This window comes from Microtus pennsylvanicus, chromosome 2, assembly GCF_037038515.1.
Source record: "Microtus pennsylvanicus isolate mMicPen1 chromosome 2, mMicPen1.hap1, whole genome shotgun sequence".
NCBI classification, from domain to species: domain Eukaryota; kingdom Metazoa; phylum Chordata; class Mammalia; order Rodentia; family Cricetidae; genus Microtus; species Microtus pennsylvanicus.
In genome coordinates, this window is record NC_134580.1 from 42,445,948 (window position 1) to 42,472,068 (window position 26,121).

The following is a 26,121-nucleotide window of genomic DNA, read 5'->3' on the forward strand; positions in this document are numbered from 1 at the left end:
TATGTGGTTTTTACTTACCCACGGTCAGTAACGGCCTGGAGGTTTCAAACGTAAAATGGCAGAAATAAACAATTTATAATTTTTAAAGAACATCTGGCTTGCGTTGTATATCCTTCTTGTTTTTTGAGTGTGTGTGTGTCTCAAAGAACATCTTTGCGTGCTGGTCTTCACATGCTTTCTACCTTATGTTTAAGACAAAGACTCTCCTTAGTCTGGAACTTCACCATATAGGCCAAAAACACTGGCCCACGTTTTACGTTGCTGGGTTTAGACGTGCACCATCTTATGGTTCTTCGAGGTTAACCCCAGGTTCGTATACTCGGGAGGCAAGCACTTTACTAACTGAATGATCTCTTCGCCCAGAGTGTGATGGAATCTGCACCACCCATCCTGGATACTGAGTGATCACTTGGTGCAACCTATCCACACTGTCCAGCCATTAGTGGTGTATGCTACTAACCCATTTGTTACCTAGATCCTCAGGTCAGTTGTCGAGGTCTTATACTGTTGGTATAGTAGGCTCAGCGTTGTTTTCAGTCTCAGGTATCCTGGACATGTTGGGGTACATCTTCTATGAATAAGGAAGTATTCTTGTATAACAAGACTTTGGACTCGATAAAACAGGACGGACCCTCAAGCCTAACTCATTACTCTCCAGTCACTTCGCCTTCTATTTATCCAGCTTCTTTAGAGACTGGATTTAGAGACAGTCAGTGCTAGGTTAAGTTTGTTTACTCTTGCTTATATCAGTTATTGAGGTTGCACAGGTTCTTCAGTCTGAACACAGGTTCTCTGGCTGTCACAGTAACAGTGCCTCTCTCTTGAAGCCGCCTGCAAGGACCAATTCAAGGTATGCCAAGCACTTTGCAAGATCCTCAGTCTTCATCAGGGCTTTTGGCAACTGATGCATATTTAAGAAACCCTGGCACCCTTATACACACCTTGTGCATAGCTTAGGAAAGCGCTAAGACGGAATTTAAGGCTCCTGGTGCTGTTAAATAAATACTTCCTTTGACGAGAAAGTGAACTCGATCTTTTTGCTCAAACAACACTGTCTAGCAAGGGCTGGTGGAGTGTTAGAGTTCTCCTTTGTGTGTGTGTGTGTGTGTGTGTGTGTGTGTGTGTGTGTGAGATTGTGGGTCTTGGGCAGGGTGTCGGAATGCCCCTGCCTCCTGACTTCCTCTGCTTGTTTTGGTGACTGCCCACAGGCATCTAAAACGCCATTCAGAAGGCAGGAATTTGAGATCAGCTCCAAGCTGGAAGTGACTTTCATGTGACAGGCAGCACCACTCTGTGACTCTGTAACTAATTTCCCCTGCCTAGGCAGCTCTCCAAATTCCTGGGATGTGATCGATTGTCCAGACCACGTTAGGCCAGGGGCAGGGGAAAGCTGCATACAGCTTGCCCAGCATATGCTAAATCAGGGCTCCCAGTTCACGTTTCTCTTACTCTTCCAGGCAGCCTTTGTTCTTGTAAGGAACACACAGACAAGCATTCGAAGTTGAAAGGTGTTTAAGACAAATGTTAGAGCTGGGACGGTAAGTGGCAAACAGCCGATGTGTCTTTATTGAACGTAAAGGAATGGGAGGGAACTGAACTGTCTTCAACATGCTTATGCAGGCATGTTTGGGCCATCAATTGCACTAGGATGGTCTTACATCAGGGACGTTGTTGTGTGAATCTGAACGCTAGCTTCTAGTGTTAGCCGGACTCCTCATTCACTTTGAAACCTTCTAGTAAGCTGCCTAACTTCTCAGGAAGTCAGTTTCTCTATTTCTAAAATTAGCTGGGCTCAGCATTTCCTTCCCTATTTATAATTATTTGAGGCATTTCACAGTGTTAAAACTCACCATTGATGGCTCTTCAAAAGAATTCACAGTGACCTCCCAAGGTGGCACAAAGCATAATTATTTCTTTTGTTGTTTCAAGTCAAACTTGGCAGGGCAGGTTGTGACATCACCGTGGATATATAGATTAGGAAATTGAGGCTCAGATAAACCATGTCCTGTAGCCATGACTCTTTGACTGGTGGATTGAGAAGGTGTGAAAACAACCCAGATCTCCTGACATCTAGTTCAAAGCTCTTTTCAACCTTGACACTTAAGATTGTTGACAGGGTGAGAAGCCATATCTGACCATGTTTGACACCGTTGGTAAGAATGCAAATTGATATAGCCATTATGTAGAGCAGTATGGACCTTCTTCAAGAAAAGAAACATGGATCTAACATATGGCCCAGCCATTCTGGTTCTAGGCGAATATCCCATAAATGTGAAGGAACTACCTGCTCAGATTTATTACTGCGCTGCTCAAAATATCCAAGAGGTGGAACTGACCACACTAAAAGTAGCGGATGAATAGATGAAGAACGTATAAGGTATCTGCACAGCAAAGTATTGGCTAGTTATAAGGAAAGTGTGATATCCTGTCATGTCTGCCAGTGTATGGAACTGAAGGACAGTAGGCAAGGCAGTCACAGAAAGCCAAGTACAGTATGTGCCGTATGTTCTCTCTACTGTGTGGGGACCAAAAAAGTCTATCTGAAAGTAGAATATCAATTGGCTCAGATCTGGAAGGGTGGGGCTGGATTGGCAAGGGTGGTGTGCATCTGATCAGTGTGTGCCATTGATGTATGTGAAGATCATCCAACCTCAGGAATATGTCCCATTAATATATACTAATAAATGGATGCTGGAGAGGCAGCTCAGGTGGTAAAAGGCTTGGCAGTCAAGCCCAAAGACCTGTGTTTGGTCCCTAGGATCCGCGTAAAAAACTGGACATAATCGTCATCACAGCACCAGAGAGGCATGGACAAGTGGCTATTCCTGTGGCTGGCCAGTCCATTGAGCTAATTCTGCAAGATTCAGGCCTAAATGAGGGAGCTGGTGATACAATGAATGACCCCAGAGGACCAATACCTGTGAAAGAACCCTGGGCTACACACACACACACACACACACACACACACACACACACACACACACGTGCATGTAAGCGCACACACATATTTGAAAAGTAAGCCAATAAGTCAATATAAAAATCAGACATCAAACACTATCTAATATTTAGAATGCTCAACAAGAGTCTGTGGCTGCCTTTAGATTTTTTTTTGAGCTTACTTTACACGCAGGAAAACCTTGAACTCTTGATCTTCACTTACCAGCATCTGCTGTGATTACAGGCATGCGACTCCAGGGCCAGCTTCTTCAAATCGCTTTAACTATTTGTAAATGGCATGTTCTATATTTAGTACAAATGCTGTCACATAGGAACTCAAAACGACAGAAAGGTTTTGTGTGATTTATTGCTACACGAAACAAATATTACATGGTGGGAAGTTTTGCGTGGACTCATTTCTGTATAAAATTGAAAAGTCAGACCAATGAATGGGAGAAGGGGTTTGTACAGGGGTGAACAGTGGGTGGTGAGGGCCTAGAGTTAAGAGCACTGGCTGCTCTTCCAAAGGACCTGGGTTCAACCCCCCAGCACCTGTATGGCAGTTCACAACCAGTTCCAGTTCCAGAGGACCTGACAGTCTTCCACAGACATCCATGCAGGTAAAACACCAAGGCACCTAAAATAAAAATAAATAAATCACTTCTTTTAAAAAGACAGGAAAAAATGAAATCTAGAATTAGAACAGAAACAAAACAAAACCCCAGTGTCTGTCATTTTCTTCTTTTTGCTCCTGTTTTGACTAAAATGTTAAAACTGACTATAAGATGTAATTGGATTAAAATGATCTTTCTTTTTAAGGGTATGAAGATGACGGTCTGTTTTGGGACAATGACTGAGTAACCAGCTTGTTTCTAGCTGTTTATTTAAGTAGACCCCCCCATTTTCAAGACAGACACACGTTGTACATTCTGGAGTAATTGCTAACTGGCCTTCTTGGTTTAAGTAGGACAGCCCCATTCAGACATGCGATTGCCCGTGGGATAGAAGAGGATGTTGCCAGGTAAATTTGGGGCAGGGACTCCACATCTGTTCGAGGGGTTTGTCAAAGTATGTTCTGAGCAAGCAGCATGGTGGCTCTCATCTGCAGGAAGTGGGGCTCAGGGGCTGGTCTGTAGAAGGGGTGGGGATGGGGACTTGCTTAGACATGACACTTCCACACTTCCATTCCTATAGGTACACCATCCACCCGTGGGGCTGGAGCAATGCACAAAGAATACCTGTTGCTCTTAGTAGATTCTGAGTGTGCCCCAGCTGCTGGGTACGTCCCTGGGCAGGATGCTTTCTGTCACCATTTGACAGAGAACCCACAGTCCCTGGGTTTGTAACTTACAAAACGGAAGATCCTGGTAGGAGTTTTTTTTATATATTTTTTTTATTTTTCCAAGCTCAGTAGTGAGGCTTGGGACAGAAAGGACACAGAGAGAAAACAGCATGCGCGAGGGTTAGAGGTCTGAGTGGGACAGGAGAACTGCCTACGGGCTCTACTTTTTTTTCTTTACAATTAGTAAATAATAATTCCTTCCAATCGGAAAAAGGGGCATTAGATATGCAGCTGTAGGTTTTATTTTAATTTTTCTATTTCAGGGTATTTAGTCTTATGGCAGATTTTTGTTTTGAGTTAAGTAATACTGATTTTTCCAGTTTTGAAAATTAGTGTTCCTTTGAAAATGTATCAATTTTATAAGAAACAGGGCAACTTAAAATGCAATCAATATTATATTTAGCATGAAAATGGCAAAAACTCCAAAGTATGTTGTATACTGTAGTAATATGGCTCTTCCCCTTCTTTCCTCCCTCCTTCCCTTCCTTCCTTCCTTCCTTCCTTCCTTCCTTCCTTCCTTCCTTCCTTCCTTCCTTCCTTCCTTCCTTCTGTGTATCTGCTCTTCCTTCCTTCCTTCCTTCCTTCCTTCCTTCCTTCCTTCCTTCCTTCCTTCCTTCCTTCCTTCCTTCTGTGTATCTGCCCACCCTTCCTTCCTCCCTCCCTCCCTCCCTCCCTTCCTTCCTTCCCTCTTTTCCTTCCTCTCTCTTTCGCATTTCTTCAGGCTCTATGCTTCTGACAGACAGACAGCCCCCCCCCCCCAGAGTCTTGCTGTAGCTGTAGCCCAATCTATCCTCAAACTCAAGATTTTCCTGCCTAGTGGCCCAGCTTTCTAAGGTTGGAATCACAGGTGTGTGCAAAGGGACCTGGTCTCTCCATGCTCTAGAAGCAAAACAAAACAAGACAAAACAAAACTAGGCAAAAACCAGCAAATATTTCCAAGTGAACGGTTCAACACTTTGTTCTTGAAAGGCCTTGCTGGCCTTGCTGGCCTTGTGGCACTGGGTTCTGGGTAGAAAGGCAAATATTAATGCAGATTCAGTCTTGGTCTGGGACAGAAGAAAGAGCTGAGACAAAAGTGAAAGGGACCCGGCAGAAGCTCTTTCTTGCAGGCTAGCATGGCGGATCTGTTTTCAGGTGGAAAAAGTGTAGAAAGGCAGAGGCAATAGGGGTCCAGGGGAGACAGGCGTCTTAGCACTGACAACGTGACCCCACACAAGCCCCCTTACTTCTGTGGGCTTTGGACCCCTTACTAGGAGGCCATGGGAGTGTGTTAATTAGTAGTTAAACGCTCTCAACTGTTAGGGCCTCATCATCTTGGCAGTTTGCCCACGGATTCCCCCACAGGTCGGTAGATGGCAGTAGAAGCTTTTAGAGTCGGTGGTTGGCCGGCTGGGCCCGCCTACCTCCATCTTGCCACCCTGGCGCTGGAAGGCCTAATGAGCCCGCAGCTGCTGCATGAATTTATCCTCCTTGTCCCAGCAAGGAGCCAAAGTTAAAGGAACAGCGCTAGCTGGGAATTCACAGGCTAGCCTGTGCGTATACAAGGAGACCAACCGGCCTCGAGTCCAGCTCTTCCTGTCCTTGAGGACTGGTTAGCTCTCACGTATTTTTGGTGTTTGACATGGAGATGGATGAGCAAGGATTGTGGGGGATATTTAGGAGAAACATTTAAGGGGAAAAGAGACACCCTGGCTGTCTTTGGGGCAAAATTAATTTCTGAGAGCGAAATAACAGTTTTAAAAAGACATCCACAGCGTTAACTAGTTCATGCATGAAATATCGCGTGAGTTTGATAGAAGTAGATCCGCCAGCTTTATGAGTTGGATTATGACAACCGAATCTTGGGGTCGATGTGAAGGTAAGATATTTAGGATCATCGTGGTACAAGGTGGTGATAAGAACTCAAAGCAAGCCACCAGGAGCCTTCCTGTCGTCTCCCCATTGGCTGATGCCTGTCAGCAAAAATCTTCCACGTTTGGGTCCTTGCTAGTAGCTGGCAGATTTATACAAATGAGCAGCCATCTTTTGCTTACTGTGACTCAGGTCTTTAACCAAGTTGCTGAATAACTGGAATACTGGGTCGAAAATGTGACACCATCCTCCCACAGTGCTATGTGTATCCTGGGGACTGTTCAACTCCATCAGAAAGAATTCTTCCTCACTGCCCTTCCTAGGAGATGTTGCTTTAACCCAGTTTGCAGACGAGGGAATGGAGTCACAGAGAAGGGGGGAGGGGTGGTAGCATGGGAAATGCACATTATCACGTGCCAAATTGCACAGCAAGGAGTCAAACCCAGAGTCCAGGGTGGGCTCCAGTGTTCTTTCTCTTAGAAAAGAAATGATTGAAGTCCTAGCACTCAAGAGGCAGAGGCAGGTAGATCTCTATGAGTTCAAGGTCACCCTAATTTACAGGGAGAGCTTCAGGCCTGCCAGAACTGCGCAGCGAGACTCTGAGTGGAAAACAAACAACGAAACAACACGATCAAAAGTTTATTGAGATGTGCTTTCTTTTATTTCCTGCAATTTATAACACTCATTTATAACACTCAGTTTAGTGATTTTTTAGTGTACTTGACAGAGATGTTCAAACACCATCACAATTAATTTGAGAGTAGTTTTCATCCCTACAAAAATAAAACTACACTCATTAGCAGGTTGGCAGAGGGATTTTCTTATTTCAGATTAGGAATATAGAGAGTCTCATATTACCCTGTGGCCAGGAGCAGCCCAATGGCTTAGAAAAACTTTTGGATCTAAAGTTCTGCTTTTTTTAAAAAAAAATTTCTTAGGAACATTTTATATGTTTGTAAGGATTAGAACAGTTATCTCACAGAACAATACATACATACATACCATAATTTCCCCCCTTTTATTGAAAATAGCTTTTTATTTTGGTCACACACTATACCCTGGTTATGGTTTCCTTTCCCTCTCCTCGAGTTCCTTCCACCTCCCCTTCTGTCAGTCTCCACTCCCTTTTCTGTCTCTCCTTAGAAAACCAACAGGCAGCTGGTGGAGGTGGCAGCACTGGCAACAGAACACCCCTTTAATCCCAGCCTTTGGGTGGCAGAGACAGGCGGATCTCTGTGAGTCCGAGGTCAGCCTGGCCTAAAGTGCCAGATAGAGGAACCCTGTCTTGGAAAAAACAAAGCAAAACAAAACAGAAAAGAGACAGCAAACAGGCTTCAAAAGAGTAATAATAAAATAAAGTAAGATAAGACAAAAGCTAATACGTAGAGTAGGACCAAACGAACAGAAGGAGAAGAACCCAAGAAAAGGGCAAAGGCCCAAGAAACAGATACAGCGCAGAGCCCCACTTGTTTGTACACCCAGGAATCCCATAAAAACACTGAACTGGAAGCCACAATATATGCACAAAGGACATGTAAAGTAAAAAGGGAGAAAAAATAGAAATTATATAAAAACAATGAAAGTAAGATAAAAAGCACGGAGATGACATTATGAGAAAAGGCACCCCCCAAAGATGCCATTGAATTCATTTTCTGTTGGACATTCACTGCTGGGAATGCAGCCTGCCTTTACGGGTACTTTGTCTCCCAAGTGAGAGTCTCTTGGAGAAAACTAATTTTTTACTTGCAAGAGGATATCAATTGGAGATTGCTTCTGGATTAGAATGAAGTGTGTGTCCACTTTTCTTTTTAGCTCTAGGACTTTGGCATCTGGTGCACACCCATGCAGGCCCTATGCATGCTGCCCCAGTCTCTGAGTTCATATGTATGGCAATCCTGTTGATTTAGAGGACCTCGATTCCTTGGGGTTCTCCATCCCCTCTGGCTCTTGTACTATTTCTGCCTCCTCTTCTGCAGGGCTCCCTGAGCACTGAGGGGAAGGATCTGATAGAGATATCCTCTTTAGGGCTGAGTGTTCCAAGATCTCTCATTCTCTGTATAATGTTTGTGAATCTCTATATTTGATTCCATCCTCTTGTTACATGGAGCAGGAGTAAGTTTCTTTGATGATGGCTGAGCAAGGTAAGTACAGCAGAATGTCATTAGGAGTCATTTAATCTTCCTTCCTTCCTTCCTTCCTTCCATCCTTCTTTCCTTCCTTCCTTCCTTCCTTCCTTCCTTCCTTCCTTCCTTCCTTCCTTCCTTCCTTCCTTCCTTCCTTCCTTCCTGCTATCTTTTTTTCTTCTAAGAATGTAGCTTGGTTGCATACTAGATCCCTGGGCTGCTTAGTTTCAGGTTCTTGGTCACCTAAGCAGTGTCATTTATTGGTTCCATTTCATCGAGTGGGCGTTGGTTGATTTTCCCACAAGCTTTGGCCACCATTACACTAGCATATCTTGTAGGTAGGATACCACTATAGATCATAGGGTTTGTGGCTGGGCTGGTGCTTATATTTCTCCTTTGGTAGCATGCAAAGAGCCTTCCTGTACCAAAGATGTTAGAACATAGGGATGAAAGCTCTATGTTGACACCAGCTTGACTTCTTCAAATTCAATGGGCTGTGTAGGTGTTGTCTTCAGCAACGGGGCCTTGCCTTCAGTTTGTGGAGAGCAACTTACAGCTTTCAAGATCATGATTTTTTTTTTGTGGGTTCCCATCAGATCCCTTTGGCTAATAGATCATTTAGATATAACCCATTCCTAGTATTGGAAGCATCATTTGGTGACAAGAGGTGTCCAGTAGGGGCTCTCTCTCCCCTACTATTTGACAATTTCAATTAGATTGTCTTCATATATGGATATATTTTGGGAATGTTCTTCTACATTAGGTTTGCATCCTACCCCTCAAATGACTTTTAATTTTATTTGTCTCTCTCTGAATTCCCTCGCTTGTTCCTCTTTTCCCTTCCTGCTCCTAACTTGATCCTCCCATTCTAGTTCCCTCTCCCATCCACTATCTATTCTCTTTTCATTTCTTAGGGAGATATATCCACCCACCCTCCCCCTGTTCACCCAGAGTTTCTTATTTTATACATAACCTCTATGGTTCTATGCATTGTAGCTTGGTTATTATTGACTTAACAACTAATATCCATATGTAAATGAAAACATAATATGTTTGTCTTTCTGGGTCTGGGTTACTTCACTCAGGATAATTCTTTTAGTTCCACCCATTTACCTGTGAAGTTCATGATTTTATTCTTTTAAATGGCTAAGTAATATTCCATTTTGTAAATATATCATTTTTCTTTACCTAGTTATCTTTTGAGTGGCATCTAGGCTCTTTCCAGTTTTTGGTTATTATAAATAGAGTAACAATAATCATGGTTGAGCAACTGTCTCTGTGGTAAGATGAATCACACTTCATATATATATACACCCAAGAATAGTGTAGCTAGATCTTGAGATAAATTGATCCCCATCTTCCTGAGGAACTGCCGCACTGTTTTCCATAGTGACTGTACAAGTTTTCAGTCCAGCCAGCAATGGATTAGTGTTCCCCTTACTCCACATCCTTGCCAGCATGAGTTTTCATTTGTTTGATCGATCTTAGACATTCTGATGGCTGTAAGATGAAGTCTCAAAGTAGTTTTGATTTCCACTTCCCAGATGACTAAGAATGTTGAACATTTCTTTAAGTGTTTCTCAGTCATTTGAGTTTCCTCTTTTGAGAGCTCTCTGTTCAGATCTGTACCTTATTTTTAAATTGGGTTATTTGTTTTCTTGATAGGCAGAGGGAATCCTTAAATATTCTAGTACTTTTTTTCATATTAACGGATGATGCACTGTTTCTGCCTTGCCATAGTTCTATGACAAGAGTCTATTCAGTACAGCAGTACAAAGATTATTACACTATAGTAGAACAAGTGTAGTGGATCCTGTATAGCAAGCAGATCCTGACAGAGCAGGCGCCTAGAGAGGAATATATACAGAGAAATACAGAACTTTGAATGGAGAGAGAGGGAGGGGAACTAGAAAAAGAGAGAATGGGGTGGGAGAAGTTTTGGTATAGGAATTACATTATTTCCCGCTTATAATTAATCTGTGAATTAATGAAGCAGTTGCTTCTGAAAACTAAAGCAGTGTACACTGAGCTCATGGAGTGGACCCTTAGAAATAGTGTTTCAGGAGATGTTATCAGACCGGGACCCCTTCGCTCCCTTGGCAGCTGGCTGCAAACCTAGCTCCTAAGAGAATCAGGCAAGGGCTGTTGGTCCAGTCTGAGACAACAGGGGCAGGTTAAAACTTTCATGGGCAGTGATAAAACAAACAAACAAAGAAACAAACAAACAAAACCAAAACTCAGTTAATGTCGGTCCTTTCCCTGGGATCAGGCCCCTGAGGGGCATACACTGAGTCACTGGCAAAGTGTGTCCAGAGGATGGATGACTTGAGTTATAGAAACCCGGAAGCAGCAAGCAGCAGTAAAATGACCAAAGGGCGCACAGCTGGAACTTCGCTTGATTGTACCGCCCAGGGCTGCTTCAGCTTCTTGAAGTCCTGCTGGTTATGGAGAGCCTTAGCAGCTGGCTGCAAACTTAGGTCTTAAGAGAATCATTTCTGGGAGAAAACGGGAGAGCACATTGAAAGTGGTGAGAAACGTACAGCAGAAAGTGTCCTGTTCGCGGACCCTTAGTAATAATAGCCGCGGCTCACTGAGCGCCTTCTCAGAGCCTGGTGCTCTACTCTGGGTGTTTCTGCTCGAATCTCCCACTGGAGGCTGCCAGGGTTACATTTTTACCTCCACATTAGTGATTGCAGTCTGAAGAGGAAAGAACGTTTGCTGCAGGTTCACATAGCTTGGGGCTGACAGGGCTGGAAGACTAAAATGACTGCCTTTGCCTGTTTTGTAAGGAACTTGCTTGGGTTTAAGACTGAAATTCCACAACCTAGCGACCACCTGAGTCTTGGGCAAGCTGGGAATGCTGGCTGATCTAATAAGCAGAGTCGCTTACTGTTCCTGAGTCCTTCCCAAGGCAGCAGCGTGTGGTTTGGGCTGCCTCTGAGCCTCTCTTCTTTTCCAAAGATATGTGCACCCTCTCACAGCTCAGAGCGCTCTCCACCCACTTGTTTCCTAGCCCCCTCAGTTGACTGCTTTCCCCTTAGATAGTTGCTCTTGTTTTTGAAGCAGGCTTCTCACCAGTTTATCTGTGCAGAGCTTTCCCCAGGCATATGAATCACAGGTGGCTACGCAGATCTGGAGGCCTGGGCTTCACTTCTAACTGAGCCCCTCCTGGCTCTGCCCCAGGGAAATTCTTTCACTTCCCTATAGCCTCTGCTTCCTCCTCTGAGACCAGGACGTCAACCATGTTGGTGATACCGGGTCAAGACATTTAGCTTAATTTACGTGCAAGAGCGACTTGAGACTGTAAACCTAAAAGGGACTGCTTGTGGTGTCTACTGTCACTGTTGGGGCTCCCTGTGTTCCCGGCAGGAAAAGATTGGGAAGGTCCTGGCTGAGTATGAATGGTCTGGGCTACTGGCCTGACCACTTATGGATTGTTCCTGTTGGCTTTTTGTTTGTATTTAGTAGATGTAGAGATTGGGTTTGTGGGGCTCAGTGGTTAAGACTGCTTGTTGCTCTTCCAGAAGTTCAGTTCCCAGCACCCCAAGGGACTGCTTACTACTGCCTCTAATTCCATTTTCAGTGATCCAAAAACCCTTTCTGGCTTTGGAGGTACCTGTGCACATATGGCATACACACTCACACACACACACACACACACACACACACACACACACACACACACACATGAATAAAAATAATTGTTTAAAACATTGAGTTTGGTAGCAGCTGCTAAGCCCCAGTCTTATGTCTGGACTGGATTCACACTTAATAAGTGTGAAGGGTTTGGTACCATGGGTCTTCAAGTCGGCACCTACATTCAGCACCTGGAAAACTGGCTTGCAGTACTGTTGGTAAGAATTTGTGGCACCCAGTGAATCAATGACTGGGGCAGAAGGCATGCAAATTAAATGACAGCAAGTGCCTAAGATTTGAGAGCAGGATTGCTTTGTAACATCACCTCAGGCCATCAGGATGACTTCTGAACAGCCGCTGTCTGCTTTTCCTTCATGATGACTTGTGAAGAAACACATTAAATAATATAGACTGTAATACTTTATGGGGCTTTCACATCTTCTTATCTCTAATTCTTTTCACTCCTTAGCATCTCTTTGCTTGTTTTTTTTTTTCTAAAATGAACACTATTCTTGTTCTGGGTGCTACTACTTGTCAGCTAAGCCCAGATAGGAATGCTTTTTGTCGTATCTACTTTAGAAGTATTTAGAGAGGTCATTTTCCTCCGTGCAAACACATCCATCTTGGCTTTTCTTCTTTATTGGTGTTGTTTCATCCCCTTGAACTGGTTAGCTCTTAGTCTGTGCTGCTACTTTTTCCTCTCAGGCCTCTTCTGCAGACAGACGGAAGACTCCCCATTGGCTTTTCTGTCTATCTATATTCCTTCTATTTGTTATCTTCACTCACTCTTTTGACTTTGACTATTTGTATCCCGTGGCTCTCCAATTTGTATCTCTGGTTTAAGATTCCCTCCTGAACGTCTTCAGCTAACTGCAGACAGAATATCTTCACTGGAAATGCCTTGTGCTCTGATCCAGGTATTGCTGGTCCCTCCATGGCTCTTCTTTTCTCGGCTTCTTGCGGCTTGGACCTCAGGCATTGGTCCAATCTTGCTGGATTCTGTCTGTCACCCTCATTTTTAATCTCCAGAACCCTTTCATACCAACTTTATACTGTATTTCCTTGAAAATAAAACACAGATGGCATCACCTTTAAAAATATCAAAATTAGAACTGTGTGTCCCAAGCAGTGAAGGAGGTGTAAGATACCAAACATTTGGCCATTTCTTCACCCTTCACAGTAACCACTGGTCAAAGTCATCTCACCTGCATGACTGGAATGGTCTCCATGTAATCTTTTGTCTATTTTCTAGTGGCATTTAGACTGAATGTTTTTTAAAAAACAGCTTCCCCTGTCACATAAAGACAAAGCTGATGACCCTATATGGCCTACTGAGTCCTGTGAGACACAGGCCTTCTCTCTTTGACCTCATTCCAACTCTATTTTTCCTCAAGGCTTTCCTTTCATACCACACTCATGGGACTTCTGTTCTTCAAGCAATTCAGATTTGTTTCCATCTTTGGTCTTTCACAGCATCTGTTCCTGCTCTTAACAATGCTCTATCTCCATACGCACTTAGTTAACCTTGACCTCATTCAGGTTTGCTTAAACACCAGCTCAACAAGCATGCTTACTTTGCTTTAATTAAAATCGCAACTGGCTGCTTATCCCAGAACTTATCCCCTAGATTTTTTTCTTATTTCCTTAAAGCTTATCATCCTGTAACATACTTAAGGATAAGGGGTTTTGTCAGGTTTATTTACCAATGAATCCCAAACTCTTAGAACAGATATGGTTGAATGAATCAGTGACTTTTAAAATTCAACAAAACCAGCAGAAATCAGAGACTTAAAAGGTACATATGTAGCCTTGTCAGAGATACTGGTATGATTTGGACAATTATAACAAACATTTCCTCTCCCTTCCTCCCTCCCTCTCTCCCTCTCTCCCTTCCTTCTTTCTTTCCTTCCTTCCTTTGTCTCTTCTTTTCTTCTGAATAAGACTCCCAAAGCTGATGCTGTTATTGAAGGAAGTGATGGGGTAAAGACTGGGCAGGGTGGCTCATGAAGAACAGTAAAGTCAGCATCCTTAGTCATCATCAGTAAGTTGATCTCTGGCTTTCATTAATCATCCTAGTCACATAACATCAACCTAAGTGACGACTTTCATCTGCACCTCCTGTCTCCAGTGCTATGATTTATGGCTTAGAGGGAGAACTCTCTGAGATGGGTGCTTATGTTCTGGGCCTGAAAGAAAAGAGTTAATCGTAATAAGGGGGATGAGCCTTGCAGATCTTCATTGGTGATGGCTTCTTAGGCCTAGCCTTGTGATTGTTGTATTGAGGGAATACAACATACTTACGTGTGGTTACTGATTTGGTTGCATGGTATGGTTTTGGAGAAGCCACCTGGACAGTGGATAGATGGGGGCAGTTATAAGGTCAGGCAACACAGTGAGATACAGATCCTTTCTTTCTGTTGTATTTTTTCCATTTCCATTCTCTCCTACCCTAGAGGGCCTCCAGGTGAGAGTATGATCCTGTGGACAGAGCTGAGAACTCAGTTTAAGAGTTTCATTTTCCAATTTCTCATAACTTTGGGCAAGTAGTTATTTTTTGGCTTCTCTCATGGTTTATAAGGTGATAATCTCTTATGTTGGATCTACTATAGTGAGTAGCTTTAATACTTATTAGGTCGATATGATAGTCTCAAATGTTTTATTATTTATTTTACTTTCGAGATTATAACTATATCATTTCCCTTTCTTTTTCCTTTCTCCAAGTCTTCCCATATAGCCTTTCTTGCTTTCTTTCAAATTCATAACCTCCTTTTTTTATTAATTGTTACATGCATATATGTGCGTATGTAGGGATGTTTTCAGGGCTGACTGACATTTGATAATCAATTGGTGTGTTCTTCCCTGGATAAGGCTATTTCCCCCACTCTTATCTTCCTTACTTGTTTGTAGCTCTTTGTGTAGGCTGAGGCCTCATGAGCTTTTCCCTGTCCACTTTGGCATGTTTATTCACGGGATTGTCTTTATTCAGTTTATGTTTAGGTTGTCCTATTGGCGAGACTTTATGGATGTAGTTTCTGACATCCCTGGGAGACACAATCTCACAGCACATTCCCTGGTCCTCTGGCTATTACAGTCTTTCCAACCCCTGTTCTACAATGTTACAGAGCCTTAATTGCAGGACTGGCTCTGTAGCTGAATCTAATGGGACTGGGCACCTCAACTCTGTGCTTTGATTTGTTGTAGTTTTCTGTCTCCATCTGTTACAGAGAGAAGTTTCCTTGGTGAGGGGTAAGGACTACATATATCTGAGAATATAGGGACAAATATTTAGTGTATAGTTAGGGATTATGCTGATGTCTTAGTTAGGATTTCTATTTTTGTTAAAAGACGCCATGACTATGACAACTTTTATAAAGGAAAACATTTAGTTGGGTGGCTTACAGTTCAGAGGTTCAGTTCATTATCGTCATGGTAGAACATGGCAGTACACAGGCAGACATGGTGCTAGAGAAGAAATTGAGAGTTTTACATCATGAGATGCAGGCAACAGGAAGTGATCTGGGACACTGGGTGTGGCTTGAGCATATACAAGACATCAGGCACCTATATACAGTTACACACTTCCTCCTACAAAACCTTATCTACTCTGACAAAGTCACAGCTCTTAATAGTGCCATTCCCTTTGGGAACCACTTTCTTTCAAACCACTAGTGAAGTAGCAGTTGTAAGTTCATCTCTAAGACCCATGACTTCACTAGCCCTGGGGAATTGACTCAGTTGTCAGACCAGGCCTCGTGTCTCTCTTGTTGACTGGGTCTTAAGTGTAATTAGAGCGCTATTGATTATAACCAAGATATGCAGGCCACTATTATATCCTTACAGTTCTGGGCCATGGTGGTATTTGCTGTGTCTGTAAGCCTCATAGTCTACCTGTAGTACTCCTAGCATTTCCCTTCTTTGTAAACTTGCATGGTGCCTTTGGATACCATGAAAGCTAGTCCTCCATGAAAGGTCATTCAGGCCAGTTCCAGTTCAGGGGCCTCTGGGCCCTGTGTCTGAAAGCAGATGGTGTCTTCAGCAATAGGGACTTACCTTCCATCTCTGGGAGTTAACCAAAGGCAATTGCAATAGTCTGTAATGTTTTGGGAGTCTCTTGGACAATCCTGATCAACAACTGTTTCTTATGCCTGGTGATGGTGTTTTCATTAGATGATTTTGGCTCTTGGAGGGTGCATTGTCAACCCAGATCTTCCTAATTCTTTAAGATCAGGGAGTATATTATTATTTTCATTTTATAGATAACAATGCTCTTAGAGTTTTGAGAATTCAGATAAACTTTCCTTCAAGGTCCTTTAACTTTTCTGTTTTGTAACTGCTTGAACATTTTTAGGCTCTCCTAATGAATGAAGTATAATAACTAATGCTGGCAATCAAAGAACTTTTTCTTAAAATTAGAAAAATAAAGAGAAAGAGTAAGATAGTGGTTAAGCAGAAGATATGAAGGTTGAGTTACATTTGCTCATAGGCATGTTGAGCATCTTTGTAGTTGCTGTGGTCCATACTATATATTTGAAGTTCACAACACTTGCTACCCGAATCTTGAAATACCATTGTGGAGCATGTGAAAAAAATTTCTTGTTATGAAAAGAGTTCACCCATTTACATGGGTCTGCAAGATGCCTCCTGAACAAACTTTCCTATGCTTATCTTCAGAATGGTCTATGCTGTTCTTCATGCAGATGTTTTCATTCGGAATAAATGCCCTTAGCTAGAAGACATCTGCCTACTTGCTCTTTTAAAACTCAAAGCAAACATCATTCCAAGATGCACTGCTGAGGACTGAACCCAGAACCTTGCATATGGTAGACAAGTGTTATTCCACTGAGTTGAGTTCCAAGGTTGTAGATGCTGCCTCTTCATCTCCTTTGAAATAAACCACCACTAACAAGTTTAACGAAGGCCCATGCCTGCTATTTCTAGGGAAGACAGCTTTGTGGTGTCTATCATATTAACATGGGGTCTGGGGAGTGTACATCAGTGGATGTCATTTTGTGGCTATCAGTGAGTGCAAACTCAGAGGACAGATTCTGAATAAGAATAGTGCCTTCTTGCAGGATTGCAAGGTTGTTCCTGTCCTGAAATAATTTGCATTTGCTAAGAAGGCAAAGAGAGAGGGGGAGGGGGAGGCCCAGAGACTGAGACATCTGGAAAGTGCCCCCCAGGTGTGGGAGCAGATGTGAACATTAGTCTCAAGAGTTTAATGATCCACCACTAAGGATCCCACACAGTAATTTTCTAAGGCATCGAAAAGACCTTCCTTATACAGAGGTTACTTCTCAGCTGTGTGACAAACAGCTAAGAATGAGGAAATGGACAGACAGAAAAAATATTTTGAAGTTCTCAGTGTCAAAAAAGCCTATGGAGTAAAACTGATTTCTGTCTGTGGTACAGCCAGAACTTCATCCTTATATAAGACAATTCTGGCGTGGCAATCTGGTTTCCAAAGACACAGACGATTAGAAGTTAAAAATTAAAAGTCTGAGGACAAAGGGTCTTCAAGATCGGCCCAGGCAAGCTACATGGGAGCCAGATCCTAACAAAAAACAGCCAGTGAAGTGTGGGGAAAGCCTCCATCAGTAGCAGCCTCCTGAGACTGTGAGCAAAGATACTGTTGTATTAGAGCCCAGGAAAATTAGTGCGGCTCTTACAGTAAAATGAATGCTGGTCCTTGTTAACAACTGATGCTTAAGTACATCTAATGGTCCCAGGCTAGAAAGCCAAGAAAGCCACAGCCCTTTCTCTTCCAAAGTAGGTAAGATACTTGATTACACTTAATTTTTAAAAAATTTGAGATTGGCGAAATCATTCCTCTTTCTTTACTCCCTTCATTTTTCCTCCTACACACTCCCTCCCTCCTTTCTCCTTCCCTCCCTCCTTCTTTTCTTCCTCCCCCTTCCCCCTCCCTTTCTTCTTTTGGTTTTTGAGATAGGCTCTCACTTGACAGACCAATTTATACTCAAGCTCATGACAACCCTCTTGCCTCAACTTCATAACTATTGAGATAACAAAGATTCAGCACTAGGCCTGGATTGAAATATATTTTTCTTGATGGAACAATGTTAGTGAAGTATAGACAAAACTACTATCTCAGAAGGTATCTGCTGTCAAAGGATGAAGCAGCATCTTCTATGTGGAGGGGTGTGGAGCCCGAGAAAGGAAAGAACAGCAAGGGGATGAGGGCATGGGAAAGGATAGCAGGTGGGGTAGTTCTGGGTCATGAGATAAGGCTTCCTCTTAGTTTCCAGGGAATGTTGAGAATAATAAATTTGGAGGCATTAACAGAGGTTAATCCACAGAGGGGCCTCTATGACAATGGGGTGCAGAAGAGTGTGAAGTGGTCCTATGCACACTTTACAGTTCGTATGTTGACCATCACAAGATGTAAGACAATGTGAGCAGATTAGACATTTGACTCTTCTGTCCATTCTTAGAAAGTCTCTGAGCAAACAGACCAACAGGGTGATTGTGGAATACCCAGCTCTTCACTTTGGTCTGATTAGTAACTAGATGAGGTTGCATAGCCATGTAGGCATTAGGATGTATGATTCTTCCATCGTTGGCTGTTGGTATTTGGTCTTGGACATTCCTTTCTTTGAGATTTCTTTTCCTTCCTTCCCTCCTTCTTTCCTTTCTTTCATCTTCCCTTCCCTTTACCCCCTATTCTTTTTCCTTCTTTCAATTTAGAGAGAAGAGTTTAGCTTGCTCTGCCTCCCAAGTACTGGGATTATCGACATGTTGTACAAGCTTTTTGTTCTTGACCTACAATATGTGGCCATAACCTTCAATCTTCCTTGCCCATAAATCTTTTGTGAAAGATTCAAGAAACAGAGGATGGAAAATTGCTTTATAAAATATAGGACTCCTCCCACCTCATATATGTCTATATTATATATATAAAATATATAATAAAACAGGAGCCTGTGCTCAGCTCACTGAATTCTGAAAAAACAACTAGGGTCTGTGTTGGATAATCTTGGTTGTACCCAAATCTATTTTCTGCCTTTCATCACCTACTCTGCCTCAGGATGCTGAGGCTAGCTGCTATATCATCTGGGTTCCATGCTCTCTGGCTACTAGTTGCATTAGAGGCTGGAAGATGACATGGCATTAGGCCCACTTGCTGCTGGTTTTCCAGGCCATGGTTTGACGGGGCTCTTTTCCCATTTCAACCTGTAGTGATATAGACATGAATAATTTGCATTAGTATAGATTTTGCTTTATTGATAGAGATTTACGGTCAATTTTGTTATATGTATAAATGTTTCTGATGTAACTTTTACTTGATAACTGTTTTGTTATATGTAATTTTGCTATGTTAAGGTTAAAGCCTTCCTTTTTTTGTTTAAACAGAAAAAGGGGAAGTGATGTGGGAGTGTCATATATCAATCTGTTGATTTCATTGGCTAAGCAATAAAGAAACTGCTAGGCCCATTGGATAGGTCCACCCTTAGGTGGGTGGAGTAAACAGAACAGAACACTGGGAGGAAGAGGAAGTGAGCTCAGACTCCACAGCTCTTCCCTAGGGCAGGCGGCTGGGGTGTTTGGGGACGCAGCCCCGCCGCCGCCCCATATTACTACAAGTCTGTGGAATTAGAAATTTATAGATCCTATACTCATACTTCAACATTCCAAATTTCCTTTCCCTCCTATTAAAGTGTTTCCCCCCTCAGAGGGAAATTTCCATGCAAGAATACATCCGTTTTCTTCTTTCTTTCTTTTGAACCATCTGATGAGTTTTGAAAAATTTGTCTATCCATTTACCCACCCTGTCAGTTAAGAGTATTTTTTATTACATCAATAGATTCCCCTGTTCTCATCCTACTCAATCCCTGTCTTGTACAACCACTGATCCGTCTTTATGGATTGGCCTAATCAGCGATTTATATTAATAAAATTATTCGGCACTTACTCTTTCATGCTTGACTTCTCCCCCTGTGCAGACTGTTCCTTCCAGGTGAATGGCTCATCCATCATCCCTCACATCCCTCATTATTCTCTGGGTAGACGTGTTCCCCATTGAAGGACACTTGAGTTTCTACTGTAAGTGGATCTTACAAGACGGCTACTCCTGCACAAAACCTCATAGTTTCAAACAGCTCTCCAAGGTGTTGATGTCATTTTACACCCTGACCAGAAATGTGTGAGGTTGTGATTTACGTCCTTGCCAACAATTAGTTTTGCCCCCTTATTAATTTCAGACCCTCTAATGGATCTATAGTAGTGTCTCATTGTTCATTTAAGCCTGACACTTTATTTCTGAGCATGTTTTACAGATGTATATTGTCCTTTCATAGATTTTATTTTGTGACGTGTCAATTCAAATGCTTTGCTCATTATTTTGCGGGACCGGCGTGCTATTGAACTGCAGAGTTCTTCATACGCTTTGCATTCAAATTCTTGTCAGATGTGTCTATTGTGAGTGATTTCTTTTCTTTTTTTCAGCCTCGCCATTTCATTGTCTCGACAATGTCTTTGAAAAGTAGTAGTTTTAATTAGGATGAAATTTAACATCGGCGTCAACTTTTCTTCATTTTACATTTTTCTTGGTCAGGAAAATATTTTTCTAGCTAAAAGATTTCCCTTGCATGCTCTAAGACTTCCAATTTCAGTAGGTTGTTTTATTTTTCTTATAAACCTCTAGTTGTTCTAGCACCATTTGTTGCAAAGATTCTTCTTTTACCTCTGGATTTTACAATGTACGCTGGTCAAATATCAAATATCTACCATAGCATAGCCCGTCTTACTGCATTGATTGATATGCTTGTTCGTAAGTTTGTATAGCACTGTATTATTGCAATTTTGTCACCATCCTTTATTTCAGAAACTGCTTATATTCATACTCAACTATTTTCTGTTTGAAAAGGTTGCTTTTACTATTCCAGGTAGTTTGACTTTCCATATAAACTTTAGACTATATTTGTCAATTTGCACGGCAAGTAATACCACCAAGGGAATTAAAAATACTTGCTTATTTTTAGTTTATGTGTATGAGTATTTTTTCTGCATGTATGTAAGTACACCATGTGCATGCATTTCCCATGGAGGTCAGAGGATGGTACTGAATTTCCCAGAACTGGAGGTATCATGTGGACACTGGGAACTGAACTCTGTTCCTTTGCATGGGCAGCAAGTGCTTTTAACTTTGGAGTCATCTCCCTAGCCCCCTAGTAGGGCATTTTGAGCACAGGCCTTTCTTCAGGTTGCTAGCCTTCTCCCACTCCCAGGCATGCTTTTCCCTTTCTCAACAAATTATCTCTGGTTAAAAAAAAATCCCACCAAGCTAATGTTGGAATTGTGTATTCTGCTAATCAATTTCAAAGAAATGATCATCTTAACACGAGTGAACCTTTGAGCCCATAGACATTATTATGGCTTGTTTACATATGTTTAATGGTAATTTTGATGTATAGCTCTTACAGAATGTTCAACTTTATCTCTGAGTACCTTATGTTTATGGTATTGTAGTTGTTGTTTAAAATATCACCTGCAGCTATTTGCTGCTGGCATAGAGAGATACAATTTGATATTATATCTAGAGCAATTTTTTCTCTTTCTCTGTCCTCAGTAAACTCATTCTTAATTCCAACAGGTTTTCAGCCTAGCAGTTTATGTTAAGATATCCGTCATGTATGATCAGGTCATCTATAAAGAAAATTTAATTTTTCCATTGTTATTATATTTGCTCTTTAGTTTTTTCCTTACCTTATGGTAGGCACTGTCTGTGACTATAGTGAAATGCAGAATAAAAATGGTGAAAGAGATGTCTTTGCCGTGTTCTCTAACTCAGAAGCAAACTTAAAGGTAGTTTTTTTTATTATCGTGTATCTTAGATGCTTCTTGGTGCTTAGTTTTTTGATAGCTTTTTAAAATTTTTGTTTAATTTTTTTTTTTTTGATGATGGGTGTTTTGCTTCTTTGTATCACCTGGGAGGCCAGAGGAAGACATCAGATCCCTGGAGAATAGAATTAAAAGTGGTTGTTAGCTGTCAGGTGTGTGATGGGGACCAAATTTGGGCCCTCTGGGACAGCAAGCAGTCCTCTTAACCCCTCAGCCATCACTCCAGTCCTCAACCAATTGTTGAGACTTGTCTTTTCCGTTTCAGTTATCTTGACGTCAAAAGAATGGAAATATCACCAACTTACAGATGCTTCTTGAGTTGCACTGCCTTTGTTCTCTCTAAGCCTCCCACAGTTGCTGCTAGCGTGGCTTTCCTAGGCCTCATCATAGATGAAGCTCAGAAGGTTTAAGTCCTTCGTCCGGGTTACCTAGCTAGTAGACCCAAATTCACTATCTGAAGCTTATTCTCTTTCCACACAGAGTTGCAGAATCTTACACATGGTGAGAAGTGATTGTTGCATAGTGCATGAAATAATTTTTTTGGTGACTGGTTGGTGGGATAAATAAGTGCATGCATGAATGAACAAAAACAGTCTTTCTTCTTTTTCTTTCATGAATGGAACAGGTCCAGCTAATGAGAAAAGAGCAGCTTGGAAGCTGGCATATTGGGAAAGCCTGAGGGAAGGGAATCCAGCGGGTGGGGGGCACTTGCTTTAAAAAAAAGGGAAAGGAAGTCTGAACTATAAATTTACTTGACAGGGTTGCATCTTTGTGGCTTAGACGTTGGCCACTTCATCTTGGCATGATTCTTATATAACAGAAGGATGGAGAAATGGCCGGAAACTATTGCTTCCTATTACATAACTCTTACTATGTGCCTGACGGCATTTCTGATAGTGAGAACAGAAAGTACGCCTCTCTCTTGAGTGAAAGTCTTCAAGCCTCTTGCAGGAGAGGTCTGGGCATCAGCCGTTTGGAGCGTTAGAGCACGGACTGATTTCCTCAGACAGCCTCAGGCTGCCTCCCGGTCCCATGTCTCCACACTTCTCAAACAGGAAGTGTCTTATATACACTTTCATTACCGACATGTCTTAAGACCTACATTTGTGGTCCTTTACGAGGGTTTTCTGGATCATTGGAGTGCCCTTCCCTAAGCCATGCCAACTTCAGCTTCCCCTCAGTTTGGCATCTTGGTGACTAGAACTTGAAACAGTCTTAGAAAAGTTCTTGTTTGTCTGGCTTGCTTGTCAAAGCAATCGCTATGTGATAGGCTCTTTAATCCTGCTCTTGAACCACTGTGTAGGACAGTTAGGGTCAAACCTGAGAGCATCCTCGTTGGTAGTTCCTGCTGTTGATGACACTCTTTTTGACCAGGTGGATACTTGTCAATGCTCAGCAGTTGCTCTGTCTCCACACATGAAACCAAACACAGACTGGAATCCTCTGTTGTCATTCTTCCCATGGAACAGCCTCAGCAACTCCCTGTGGTTAAGATACTGCCAAATCTCTCCAGAATCCAGTCACTTCTTACCCCCTTCCCATGTCTTCATTTTGCAATGTCTTCATGCAACCCCCTTCTGCTTCCCCTCCTTTTGCTTTGTGTCTCTGTTATCCCTCCATGATGTGTTTGCTGGAGTTAATATGCTTAAACATATTTCATGAAACTTACCCTGTGCTGCTAGACCCTCCAGGGTTTCCTGCTGTACTTAGAAGAGCCAACCTCTTCTTGGTGTTCTTGAAGCCAGATGCACTCTCATCTGGCCTCATACCGTTCTTGTTCTGGACAGGGTGGCCTTGTTTTGTTCCTCTCATACACCTCACCTTAGCTACTTTGTTCTTCTTCTTCTATCCACTTGAACAGGCGTTTTCTCAGCATCCTGGAGTGTCCAGCTTCATTAATAATGTTCAGGTTTCATCTCAAGTATCACCTTCTCCATTGTCCTATCTAAAGCCACAGTTTATTCTTTCTTTGTCCTCTTATTTTCTCCACAGTATTCACAGTTATCTTCCATCCTTTGGTCTGCCTCTACTTATTTCCACGTTGACTGTCTATCTCAGGGGTTGGTCAATCAGTGTGGGTCAAATCAAGCCTACTGGCTTTATAAGTCAAGTTTTGCTGGTATATAGCCTGGTCCATCTGTCTGTAAGTCTCAGGGCCTGCTTCGGCTCTCCAAAGGTGATGCTGAAATGTCGTGGCACTTCACAAGTATGTTTGTCAATCCTTACTCTCTCTTCCTCCACTAGAACCTGTCTTGCTGGCTAGTGTTCCCTGCATCCACTATAGTTTCAGGCCCATAATGATCCCTAACTAGTATTAGTCAAATATATTTAATGAATGTGTGAATGTAGGGCATGACTGGTTTTGACCCCGAGTGTGATATCTTTGAGTCTAGACTTCTTGTAGGCAGACGGGGTCCAGCACCATGTGTTTAATCCTATACCTACATGCATTTACATGTCTGAAAATGAAAAATAAGTGTTGAAAGGGACAATATGTGCTTCTGCAGACACCCAGACCAAGACCGTCTCTGTCATTTAGTATCTCTATAGCCCTTGAAATGTAGCCAACCCCCTCTGCCTTCTCCCCATTCTGAAAATGGGGAAGCTCATACTCATCACTTATGCTTCTTAGGAACATTTTAGACACGACACTGGTTGGTTTAAACCCAGTTAAGCTGTGGCAGGTTAGGCATGCCATGTTTAGTTTGCCTTTTCTTTTTTTTCCCAAAAAGTTTGAAGGAAAATACTAGAATCGAGTCCAGAGTAGACGCTATTATTTTGATGATTCAATTTAAATTCAGTCAATTTAACATTAACTACTTCTCATGTTCTAGGTACTAAGTGATGTTTTGGGAATGCAGAAAGTATGCAAGACAGTAATTACATGATGAAGTACTATGTGCTGGGGAAAGCAGAGATAAACAAGACATAGCCTGCCCAGCATACTTTCTGGGCTTCCAGAAAAGATCAGTTTATCTGCTCCATCTAACAAGAGGATTAGAAGAAACAGGCAGACAGAGAATACTCAGCCTTAGTCTCAGGTTAAGGTGGAGAGGCATGCAGCATTGCAAGCCTCTTTGTCTTCATGTAATTTCAAGTCATAGTTGGTTTTATTTTACATGTATTTCATTTATATATTACCTATTTTGGCATGTTAAATATTCACTTTTCCTAAGTAGGTGGATAAAATGGAGTAAATTAAAATAATTAGACAAAGGTTTAATTGTAGCCCTGGCTGTCCTGGAACTTGATCTGCCTCAAACTCGTAGAGATCCACCTTCCCTTGCCTCCTAAGTGCTGGGATTAAAGGTATGTTACATCACTGACATGGCTTCTTCTTTTTCTTTTTAATTTTCTTTGTGTTACATGTGTACCTGGTGCCCAAGAAGGTGAGAAAAGAAAGTCAGCTCTCTAGAACTAGAGTTACTGATGGTTGTGAGCTGGCCTGTGGATGCTGGGAATTGAACCTGGGTCCTCTGGAAAAGCAACTAGTGCTCTTAACCACCGAGCCATTTCTCTAGGTCTGACAATTCCTTTTTATGTAGAAGAGGGAAAGAATATGACCAAATATATGGATACAAAGAAGGCTTCATATTTTTGTGTGCTTTTTGGTTTATTTGTTATTTTTGTCTTGTTTTTGCTTATTTATTTTTGATTTTCTTTTCTTTTTTTTTGGAAGAGCCATAGAGAGAGAAAGAACACAAAGTTGGGTGAGGATCTGGAAGGAGTTGCTGGCAGGGAAAGAATATAACCAAATAATATTCTCTGAAAAAAAATTTAAGTTGAAAAATAAAAAGTGAGAAAAATATGAAAAATTGGCTATGGATGTTAGCATGGTTAGCCACACACGATTCAATTAGACATATCTCCAGGTTTAATATATTAACTGAAGTAGGAAGGAACCTCTTTAGCCTTTCTCTTCATCTTGACAACATATATAAACTTTTTTTGAGGCAGGGTTTCATGTATCCCAGGCTTGCTTCGCTCTCACTGTGTAATTTAAGATGATCCTCCTGCTTCCACCCCTATGTGCTAGTCCTGTGCTACCCTGCCTGGTTTGTCCAGTGCTAGGGTTTGATTTTAAGGCTTCTTGCATGCTAGGCAAGCAATTTACCAACTGAACCACATTCCCATCTCAAATAAGGTATAGATAGATAGGGTGCTAGGGTTTTACGACACAGAGATGAGTAATCCATACGCTAGAATAAGCAATTGAAATGTGAATTGTCTTATTGCTCTGAGCTCACTCAGTGCTATATTGATTTCTCATGAATAAGAAATTAAAACATATAAGCTAGGTAGCTTACATCTCCCAACTGCTCAGTGAGCACATTCTGTTTATGAGATACTAGCTGCTTCTCATTTAGGCAAAAGAGC